This window comes from Halichoerus grypus, chromosome 13, assembly GCF_964656455.1.
Source record: "Halichoerus grypus chromosome 13, mHalGry1.hap1.1, whole genome shotgun sequence".
Taxonomy (NCBI): domain Eukaryota; kingdom Metazoa; phylum Chordata; class Mammalia; order Carnivora; family Phocidae; genus Halichoerus; species Halichoerus grypus.
This window is the reverse complement of record NC_135724.1, coordinates 27,518,336-27,530,044: the sequence shown is the minus strand read 5'-3', so window position 1 is coordinate 27,530,044 and position 11,709 is coordinate 27,518,336. Positions and strand designations below refer to the sequence as shown.

At 52.7% G+C, this 11,709-nt stretch overlaps 1 protein-coding gene across 2 annotated transcripts in view; it reads left to right on the top strand.

Annotated features, from left to right (window-relative positions):
• The first annotated feature begins 249 nt into the window (after positions 1-249).
• SLC14A1 (solute carrier family 14 member 1 (Kidd blood group)) overlaps positions 250-11,709 on the top strand; it is a 49,227-nt gene continuing 37,767 nt past the window's right edge. Inside the window, exons 1-2 of one of the 2 annotated variants that reach the window (XM_078060377.1) lie at positions 250-411; positions 1,217-1,314. The gene's annotated coding sequence lies outside the window, so the exon portion shown is untranslated. The remainder of the gene's footprint in view (positions 412-1,216; positions 1,315-11,709) is intronic. The other variant, XM_078060378.1, reaches the window with a different exon arrangement.

The window sequence follows — 11,709 nt, the reverse complement described above, 5'->3', positions numbered from 1 at the left end:
GGGCAGCAGGGCCGACGTGGGTGCAGTGAGAAGCACGGGGTGCCTGGAGGCGGGAGGGGTATGCGCAGGAGGCAGAGAGAATCCTCAGAGGTGATGTTTGCCTCTTTCTCAGTGTTGCTGGGTCCCAGCCCTGCACCCCAAAGGAGACTACTTTACAAAAAATGAAACCACTAAACAGGAAACATCTGGCCCAGGAGGCTGAGCGACAAGCAAGGTTTTGCATTGGCCCCGGAAACCTGCTGGGCACGGAGCCTGGGCCCTAGAAAGGAAGACACTGAAGCAGCTGGGTCGTCCGCCGCACCTCCGCTCCCACTGAGGTTCTCAGGCAGGGGTCTCCCTGGCCCCGCGGCAGGGGCAGCGCTGGCCGGCGGAGAGGCGTGGTGAGAAGCTGCAGGGGTGCTGTGTGAGCAGGTACGGATCCTCCGTGGGGATGGAAAGTGGAAGGGGTGGGGAGGCAGGGACAGCAGCGGGTGCTGCCGCAGGGGGACAGACAGGTGGGCAGGTGGTAGACTAGAAAAGGCGCTCCATCGGCCAGGTAGATGTTTGAGGTAAGAGATAAAGAAGACTGAGAAAAGCAGAACACAGAGAAATGCGGGAGAGCGGGTGCTGGGAGGCCAGGCGGTCCCATAAGAGGAAGAGGGCCAACAACAGGCGGGTTTCAGGGGTGGCATGAGGCTCCTCCCCTCTGTGAACTGCCCGGTGGGGCCAGGACGGGATAGGGACAGGGACAGGGGGCAGTGCTCACTCCTTTCCCCAGGACTCGCTTCTTGAGGAGTCAGTGTGAGTCAGGAGGACCCACCAGAACGTTGGAGAGAGAGTGTCACCTCTAGTGTGGCCTGAGCAGATGTGGCAAAGAGAGTCATGGGGGTGGGAGGTGAGCCAATCAGGCAGCCGGGCATTAAAAATCCTGGTAGCCAGACCAGCTCCCTCAGAATCTTGGGGTAGGGGGACAGGCAGGAGCAGTTTTCAAAGCTCCCCAGGGGATGCAGCCAAGGACGGATGCCCCCGTAGTGGAAGGTATAGAGGGGCCGCGGGCCGGTGCCCTTGAACATAGTAAGTATGAGGGAAGCTGCAGCAGAAGATCCTCTGAAGGGTTATTAGGTGGGAGATACCCCCAGGCAGCATTATTTTGTCAAAGGAGGGTGTCCCTGCCCCCAGGGTCAGAGTTGGCCTATTTCCATGCAATTCTTAACCTCTGGAGCTGGACAAATTTCAGCTGTGGTGCCCGCCCCACAAAAGAGCTGTCACATCACATTCGGCCCATCAGATTGCTGAACAGAGAGACGCTGGCAGAGCCCAGGACCCAAGACTGAGGTGAGGACCTGGGGGGCAGGACAGGGAGCCTGGGGCCGGGGCCAGAGGACCCAGCGCCATTCCTGGGCCACCAGCTTCCCACTCTCCGGGGTCCCCACCTTGGCTCCTTGGCCTCAGCCCCAGGACCTCAACAGGAATAGACTGAGCCCCTGGTGGAGAGGGGTGGGGCTCCATCGCTCCTGGTCCCTCCCCCCCGTTCCCCCTCCTCAGTGAGAGAGTGACACAGTTACACTAGAGTAGACCCCCTAATATGTCCAGAAATAGGCAGCACTCCCACCTCCACTGTCTTCTATCTCCAGTTCTACCTCCTTCCCTCTCCTCCACTGACCACCCCACCCCTGACAGGCGAGCTATTTGCAAGTTCAAGTGCTGTGCCGTCCCTCCCGTTTCCAGCCTCGCAGGACCCGTGCACTTACACGGCCCTCTCATTTGGTTTAATGGCTCTTCTGTCACTATCTCAAAATCCTTAATAATGTCTGCACGGGACCCTGTGAATTATGTAACTGGCTCTGCACTGGGCTCTCACTGGAGACTGGAGATCTCTCTCCCATGGAGACAGCATCATAGCTCCCCCCTCTGCTCTTCAACCCCCTCCGTCACCTGTGACAGCATGGGACAGCAACATGACACTCTCTGTACACGAAGGGACCTCACCAAGGGAAGGGCGCACACCCAAGGCAAGAGGCAAGCGCGGAGAGAGGTGGCACCTGCCATTCTGAAGGCCCAGCACACCTGGGCTCGGCGGTGCAGGGTCTGGAACAAGCCAGGAAGACACCCAGGGACATGAATCTGGCATAAATCTCTTAGTAGCCTCCATATTCTTTAGGCAAACCCTAATTTTAACATAAAATGTGCTATTGACTGTCCAACTTAACACTTAATTTTATGTTGTCTGGTGTTGCTAGTTTCACCTGGGTGGGTCTTACTTCCAAAAGGAGGTGGCAAATTCTGAGGCCAGGGACCTCAGCTCATGACCACGCGAACACAGCACAGGCGTGGGCTCAAGCACATGGCTGGGCACAGGATGTCCTTGCGGCTTGATTCAGTTGTGTGCGCTCCTAGGACTGTTATCTGAAGGAGGGAAGGGGCCGGGAGAGCTTCCTTGGAGAGAGGGAAACCATGTCTGAGTGTCAGGGGTGAGGCTGGCGTCTGCAGAGCCGAGTCCAATCCCAGCGCCTCCACGGGCTGCGGCCGCTGCGTGACTCTGTGTCGGGCGCGCTCTCCGCCAGCCTTGACGTCCTCATCTAGGAAATGGGAATAAAAAGCATCCCCCTCCCAGGTTTGTCAAGAGGTCCAAATGAGCTCCGCTGTGCCGCCTGGTGCATTTGAATGTGCACCCGGATCTCCTCAAGAACTTGCTAAAATGCGGGCTCCGCGACAGTAGGTCCCAGGTGGGGTCTGAGCTGCTGCAATCTGCAAGTCCCTGAGGGATGCTGGTGCTTCTGGTCTCCCCGCCCAACTCTTACTGAGATGTTGTGCGGTGCCCGGATGCGCAGCATCTGCATCGCCAGGGAAACTTGGAAATGCAGAGTCTCAGGTGCCACCCGGTCCTACGGACTCAAGAGACTCAGGGGGGTGGGGACGAGCGATCTGTGTGAACAAGCCTTCCAGGTGCTTCTGATGCAGGTGGGTTTGAGAACTACTCAGCTCAGCACGGTGTTTTCTTTTCCATCACAGGAGTACTGACATAAGTACCTGTTAGGTGCCTACCTAACACTGTGCTAAGTGACGTGGTAGGAGCAAAGACCCTGGAACCCCCCGGTCTCTACCTGCTTAGAATTCAGTTCAGCGGGCACCAGCTACTGTGTCTACAGTGGGGGGAGAGGGCATGCAGCGGGGAGTGCCTATGGAAAATGCAGATTTCAGGTTTTCTACCACGGGAGATTTTTTTCACCCCCAAGAGATTTTGATTCCGCAAGTCTAGATTTTTCGAAAGGAACCCCAGCTTTTTCTGCCCCTTATTCTGTAATCCAGGACCACACTCTGACAAACAGTGCCTTAGAAGGTGACACCAGAAAAACTCATTGGAAGATAACCGGCTGCCAAGCTGTGTGCTCCAGACAGCTTTCGGAGGGGGACGAGGTTGCTACAACCTGGCGAGCCAAGCAGAATACCTCGGATTCCGTGCAATGTCGGCGGGTAGGACAGGGTGGGAGGGACACAGCCTTAAGCCCAGCCCTTCATGTGACAGCTCAGCTACATCTCGCAAGTCCCACACGGTTGAATGTCTCATTCCCATTTTACAGGTCAAATGCCCAGGGATCTAATAAGTTAAGCGGCATCTTCGCAGATACCGGGCGGGTAAATCTCACAGCCGGAATTCACACCCGAACCCCCGGGACTGCCCTGGGAGGCTGTGGGGCAGGGGCGGGGCTTGAGGGCTGTGATCGTCCCATCATTCGCGGATGTTAGTTTGCTAAGGGCGGGCCCGGCGGACCAGGGACCCATGAGAGCAAGCAGCCCGGCTGGGGTCTTCTGGCCAAGGAAATAAACAAAGGAGGCTCAGAGCTTTGACCACCATGAAACGCTTGGAGACCTCCGGTGGGTGCGGGCAGTCATGACAATGGAAGGAAGCCACAGTGGTATAAACAGAGCTTCGGACGGACGTGGAGTCCAGAGGCCTCGGTCCGTGTCGCTTTTCTTTCTAATTGTGACCGTGAGCCAGATATTTCCTGTCCTTGAGCCTGTATTCTCACCAGTAAAACAGAGATGATAATCCCTGGCTTGCCTGCCTCAGGGGTTGCTGTGAGGGTCACACGGGTTTACGTGTTCTGGAAACTGTAAGGTGAGGTACCGTTAATACTCTCGGCTAAGCTGCCTTCGATGGTACTGGGTATGTTAATAGACTTAGTCCAAGGAGAACTGTTTTCCCTGTCTTTTCTCCAGGAATATATTTGCAAAAACTGTATGTCCTTAGCACCATTTCAGCTCAGGCAGCTAACAGCTCTTCTTTTAGAGTGAAGACTCAATTTAGAAATAAAGATTTCTTTTCATACACAATTCTTGAGATTACCCCCGCCCCAACCTCTATGGAGGAAAGAATTTATAGGAATTTTTCTCTAACACCTGTATTGAGATACCATTCACATACCATATAGCTCACCCACTTAAATGATACAGTTCCAGGGAACTGTGCAAACATCACCACCATCGATTTTAGAATATGGTCATTGCCCCCCAAATAAACCTGTACCCATTAGAAATCACTCCACATTTCCGCCTTACCCCTCCAGCCCTAGGTAAACATTAATCTACGTCTAATATTAATATTAAACAGTGGGGTTTTTTAAAAGTGTGGTCCATGAACCACCTGCATCAGAATCACCTGGATGGGGTTTAAAAATGCAGATCACTGGGGCCCCTTCAGACCTCGTGGTCAGAAACTCTGGCGCTGAAGCCCAGAAGCCGCACTCCCAGCTCTGGGGTGATTCTTGTGCACGTCAAACCTTGAGAACCGCTATTTGTCCTTGGATTAAAGGACAGAGCCAAGCTGTGTGTGGAGAGACAGGGGGAAGAGGCCGACAGGTACCTAGGACCAAGATGGCTCTTCCCGTCCCTTCTTCCTTCCTCGTCCCCATCTTCACTGCCCACCTCCGCGCCCTTCAACATGTAGACACATCCGGAGAATGGGAATCACAGAACTTAAGCTCAGGAAGCGCTCCTTGGCCTGTGATACCTCCAGGTCGCCACCAGAGGGCGCAAGAGCATCTCCAAAGCCAAGCCTGTCCCCCCCTTCCAAGTCAGGCTCTCCACTCAGGTTATCTCGGGATCTCAAGCTTGTCCCCTACCTCACTGATTCTCAGAAGGATGTTGGGCCGCATGAGGTTAAGTGGCAGAGCTCAGACAGCCTACAACAAATCTATTTTTAACATATATCCAGAAAAGTGAAAAAATCACAAGTGAACACTTCATGAATGAATTTCCAATAAATGAACCTACTCGTATGATCAAGAAACAGAATATTAGCAACATCCAGAAGCCACTCCATGATTGTATTTAAAAATGCATTTCTAACTATTTAAGCTTACAATTTTAAAAGTGAGCTATTAAGTTTCAAATACGCGAGTGGTTACTTTTAACGTAATGCGAGTGGTTAGCTTTCCAAAGACATTTTTAGAAGTTACAGAAGACAAATGGCCCTGAGGAATCCACTCTGAGGATCTGGAGACACTGTGTTCCTTTCCAGAGCAACGTCAGGGCCCTCAACTAACCTGAACCCCATAGTGGGCACTCCTGAGCCTTGGAGCTGAGCCAGGGTCCCGGGAGGCAGGTACACCATCTAATGGAGTGAAACCACTAGTGACATTTGAAGAACAAGGTCACGTTGATGATAAGGACATTCCAGGTATGGATTAATGGAAGTGAGATGGAGAACAGCTACCGTTGGTTGCCTGCCAACTCTGTACCCGTCTCTGCTAGGGACTTCCCATATACTACCCCAGTGATACCACTGAGAGGGTCGTCCCCAACTGAAAGAAGAGGGAGCTGAAGAGAACTAACAGGATCTGTCCCACATCTTCAACTTACCATGCCTAGAAGCCCCAGAACCGAGATTTCAATCCATCTGACTCTAGAGAACATCTTTCTAGAAGGCATAAGCAAAGGCACTGAGGCAGGAATGAGGACCATTTGTCCTGGGCACTTCTACACGGGGCGGAGAGATACTGACACACCCATGTGACATCCCACTGAGGAGCCTGAGAGTTATGGAGGGAGGGGTAGAGTAGCACCCCATTACAGGGGGAGGTCCTGGAAACAGGTAGAGGAGCTTTAATGAAAGGACGTCCACTTGTCCCAACAAGCTGCTTTGCCCCTCATGCCCTTGCATGCATGATGATTAAGAGTTCATGGGCCTTGGTGTGTGTGTGATATCATAATATGTATTTTTCTTCTGCATTCCTGCAGATGTCTTGATGTTTCCCGTCGGCGTGTTTGATACTCCCTATTGCCCTGGTGTTTTCCATTAGAGGAAATGCACTGGCTCTGTGACTGGTGTACCACCTTGGCCCCCAGCGTCACGAGGTGTTTGGGATGGCACCCTGATCTTCTGACCTTACGTGCTTACGGGAAAAGCACAAGCCCAGCCGCCCACGAGAGGCAGTGGGACAACACGTCTGTGTGGCTGCGCTGTATGTGCACACATTCCAGCACATTCCTCTGATCTCGAGAGGCCCGTGTATTCTAGGGAGGAGTACTGGATGGCAGGTTGCCTACCACCCCCTCAGGCTGACCTTCAAGGCTCTACTGCGGGGCCCGTCCACCTGCCTGGTGGCTGGATGCCCTCCGCTGATGGCGGCCACAGTGTGCAAGGCACCACGTGCCCTCAAGGTGGACGGCCTGGCTGGCACCGGCTCTAAAGCTCACCAGCCCGCTGTTTGTTGACCGTTTAAAAGACTATGCTGCCTGAAGGGATGAAGAAGCATCTGCCCCCACCCCAAGCAAAATATAAGTCCTGAAGGACAGAGATCACGGCTAGCAGAGCCAAGCACAGGGTCCTAGTGCAGCTGAGTAGGCTTCTGATGAAGGGCTCTGCTCCCTCCTCTTCCTCTTCCTGCCTCTCACGGGGCTGGATGCTGGTTCTCACAGCCGCGCTGTGATTGAAGATAACCAGAAGATAACCCAGGCTCTCCGCTTCCCCACCACTCCTGGGTAAACAATCCCCACATTCTATGTCTCCAGCCCTGAACTCTTGCCCAGACCAGAGTGGTGCATCTCCCACTGCATGCTGGGCGTTTCCACCTGCCTGTCTAGACATCTCAAACTCCATGTCACACAATAGGCCTTAACTGCCTTTACTCTACCTCATCCTGTCATTTCAAAACTATTTATTAAAGAGGAACAGACTTACATCAAAGTGCACACATCATAAATATACAGCTTGGTGAATGTTCACAAACTAACACACCCTGGTAACCAGCACCCAGATCAAGACACAGAACGCCATCAGCACCCCAGAGGTCCTCCTTGTGCCCCCTTCCAGTTGGTGGATGACACATAGACTTCTCTCAGGTTAGCCTGGTTTTGGAACCTCGTATGAATGGAATGATACAACCTGCACTCTTTTGTGCTTGGCTTCTTTGGCTCAACGTTGTGAGTTGCATTCATACCATTGCCCGGAGTTGTAAAGCACTCATTCTCTTGCTGTGCAAATAAATCATTATTTATCCACTGTACTGCTGATGAGCAGCTGGGTTGTTCCCCACTTGGCGCTGTTATGAGTAGTGCGAAGTTGAACTTTGTGGTGTGTGTCTTTTGGTGTGATGGACGCACGTATTTCGTCTGTGCATATTGCCGGGAAGGAATTGCCGGGCTGTAGGGTGTGCAGAGACCGCCAGGCAGTTCTCTGCGTGGTTATAGGTACATCTCTCCCAGCAGTGGACGTGAGTTCCGGTTGCTCCACTCCCTCACCAACACTTGACGCCATTTTTGATTCACTCACCCTTCTCCCTGTGCCTATCCATGCCCCCTTTTCCTCCCAAATTATCTCATATGTTCAGCCCTCTCCGCTTAGCACTGCCTGAGGCAGGCACTGTGAAGTCCTGCCAGCCTCCCTAGCTTTGGCCTTCAGGCTCCGTGAACCACTCCCAGCAAATCTCCCTAAATGTTGCTTTAATCATCACACTGTTCTGTCCACAGACCTCCCTTTGCTCCTGATCTCCTATTACTTTAGCTGCATCTGTTCCCCGGTCTGGCTTTTGATACCATCTGCAAACCTAGGTCAATGATCACGCAGACCCCATCTTTCCCTCAGACCTCAATGTTGCCTTCATAACCACCCCCGCCCCCAGGGTGACTTCCGATGCCTCCGTCCCTCTCCCTGTAAGTCCGGGACTTGTCTGGCAGGAAAACTGTCTTCTTTGTTAGCGGTTCTGTAAGAAACCCCCAAGCTGGAGAGGGTTCATGCTGGCAAATCCTTGGAGAACCTGTTCCAACACCCCTATTTCCAGAGAAGCTCCAAGTTATAAAGAATTGCTTTTAATCCTAATGACTTGGCAGGTTTTTCTGTGACTTTCTTAAAGGGACAACTATCACTTCTTATTTGCTGGTAGCTTTTATTTGATTTGAAAGCCGGCAGAGCTTGGGATATGAGCTGGATGGGGAGAAGAGGGGTAGCAGATAGAAATTCCAAGTCAGCTCTGCTTTTAAAACCGCTTCTCAGTGAGAGAAACATCCTCACCAGGAGCAGTTCTCAAGCAGACATCACACTTAAGGAGGCTTCTGATCAATAGAAAGGTTTTGAAACCTCCTATCATTACAGAGAATCACAAATAAATGCAGGGGAAATAGGAAGCAGGCAGATTTTTCTTACTCCTCCCAAATTTTAAAAAGGCAAATCCAACTGTGTTTTTGTTTGCTTACGGTGTGTGCTGGTTATTACTTGTATTCTTTACACAAGGGATCCCCAATATACTCCAGTTTGTATTGTCCATATTTAGAGCTTAGAGCATAATTTTGCTATTTTAAATGGTCAGAGAGGTTCATAGGCCCATCTTTTCTTTGATAATGTAGTATTTTTCTCACGTGTACTTCTGATGCTGAGTCCTTGGAAGTCCCTTGGATATACTAACTCAATGCCTGGTTAGTACATCCTATCACAGGGAAGCAAATGCCAGAGTGCGCGGTCAATCCAGATGCCTTGCATAAGCATGATGCAGTGCTGCCTTCCTTGGGCACCCGAGTGGGGGCTGGCCTCGCGGGCTGTGACCCACAGCACACACCCTCCCATGTCATCGGGAGGCTGCTCACAGCCCACAAACGCGCCATGTTTCTCTGGACGGACACTCAGCTTTCTTCCTGAAAGCCTGCCTTGTCTTTTCCTGCCTTCACAAAAGTGCTACTCAGAGGTCAAGGGCCTTACGAGGTCTGTATCTTCAGTAAAGCTCCCTCTGCCTACTCCAGACACCACTGGAATTATCTAAACTCTTCTAGCCTGAAAGTGTGTCTGCTGACAAGTTAGCACTTCATTGCACATCACCTTGTATCATGGAAGAGAGCCCTAAAATCTGCTGGTTCTTGATTAAACCTGACAGGCGTCCTGTCCCTCCCGGAAGCCTGCATGATGCGCTTCCTTGTAGGCGAATGATTTTACACATCCCTTCTGTGCTGAGGAAAGAGTGCCTTTCTGCCCATAGCAGGACCATTGATCACATACGGTCTTGACCCTGACGCTAACGTCTCCTGTGTCTTATGGCTACACCAGATCTGAGAACTATCTTCCACTTTGTTTCATCTGCTCCAGTCCTGGACTTACCTTCATCCACAGTAAGGTGGGAAACTGGGGGTGAATAAATGGCAGCTAACTGCCTCAGAGCACGGCCGATAGCCTGAGAGAACATTCTGAGTCTTAGGTCGGCAGGAAGGCTGCAAACTGGCCAAAGCATCATGCGTTTCCAGCCTAAGATCTGGGATGTGGAGCGGGAAGGAGTCAGCCATACCACATCCCCACCCCCAATGTTTGAAGAGCCCAGGCCTCCTGGGTTTAGGGTGAGCCCCCATAGAGAGCTAAGATTGGGACCGTCCCGTATCATCCACCTCTACCATGGAGGCCCTGAAGATGCACGCTTCCTTTCTGCTCACCCCCCCTCAGGATGATTCCTTGCCCCAAGGACTGGCCAGCCTGCATGCCTGGAGCTGGGGCTCAGCCCTCCCCAGTTTTAGGACCGTTTTAGAGGAAGCCAGAGCCTCTGACCACAAAGGCTGGCCTGTAAGCTTGAGTGCTGGCTGCTTGGGGCCTGTGGTTGATTGACCTGTGGCAGGAGCAGATGAACAAGGGATGGAGCCCTACCCCCTGGACCACACGTCCCAGTCACAATGCTGTACCCTGCTCTGAGGGCCGTATTTGGGGGAAATCCACCCCCATCCCCTTCCCACCAAAGACACACACACGTATCTCAGTACCATGCAAGAACTCACCCTAGGCCTTCCAGTCCCCATAGTGACGGAGTCATTCCCCCATTTATTCATCCACGTACTCAGCGAAGAGCTGTTGAAGATCCCTATGAACCAGACACTGGGCCCAAAACTGGGGCTACAGCAGTGAACAAGACCCGCCCAGGCCCTGCCCTCAGGAAGCTTGCAGTCTAGTGGGCAAACTCAGGGAAGCAAATGCTCACACCCTTATGTCATGACAAACAGTCAATGATGGAGGCTGTGAGGGAAAAGAGAAGCGCTCTGGGGGACGTGGGCCAATGCTTGCACTCCTGGCCCACAGACTCACCTTCCCGAAAACAACAAATCTTAATGGGGGACGGTTTAGCCGCCTTGCCACAGGGGAGGGAGCGCAAATGGGCTGGGAGGTGTACCTTGTAACGTGCGGTCAACTGTCTACTGCCATAAGGCAGGTCATACAAAGTACAGTTCGACACAGGTGGGTTTGCCTTTTAGGCAAAGGACTTGTATAGCAGGGTGGGGTGAGAGTTATCGCAGGGGCCCGAGGGCAAAAAGGCCAAGGAATCCCGGAGAGAAAACCAAGTGGTGGGGCCTCCCAGGGAAAATGCTCAGGGAAGATCCCAAGCCCCAGAGGGGTAGGGGTTGCACCTGCAGTGTGGGGGTGTTTGTCCTGTGGGCGGGCAAGATGCAGAGGCCTCTGGCTGGACCCCAGGTGCCGCTGCAGGGGCTCCCCGGGCAGGAGGAACGTGTCCCTGGGCGCGCAAGCATCCCACCCAAGACCGGTGATAATCTGTCATGGTGGCTGAGGGCTGGAAGGCACTCGGCAAGCCTGTGTGAAATAATCAGCACCAGGCAGAGGGTGGGGCCGGCCGGAGGGGCCCGCTGGAGTCGAATGGGATGATGAGGCTTCTCCTGGCACGCTGCCTGCCACCAGCGTGGCCCAGCATGTGACAGCGCACTCCATGCTGCCCCCTGGAATGCCACAGTGACTCACTCGGGCTCTCCATGGAGTCTCCAACCAAGACATTGGAATTTGTAAACTGTTGCCACTCTGGGGGTTTGAATCCATCCCTTTTCACCAAGTCTCAAGGACAGGGATGCTTGAGAGGCTGCTTCCAAAACTTTAATATGCATGCAAATCCTGGTGATCTGGTTAAAATGCAGATTCTGACCCCCAAAGCCTGCGTGGGGCTTCCTTTCTGAAAAAGTTCCCACGGGTGTCGAGGCTGCTGGTTTGCAGACACCTTAAAGACTTGAGAACATGAACAAGAGTGAATGAAATGAAACCCTCCCCTATCTTTCCTAAGTGTGGAGGGTCAGCTCTACCACCCATTATCCACTGGGCAAGCATTTGTTGAGCCTCAAAACTGAGGCAAAGATTGGCAGAAAGAAGGAAGTCAGAGGTAGGAACTGTTTTAGATGGGAATAGTGTCAAAGATCCCCTTTGCCTGAATGCCTATCATGTGCCGTGATCTTGTCTAATCTTTGGATTTGGCAAGGGAGGTG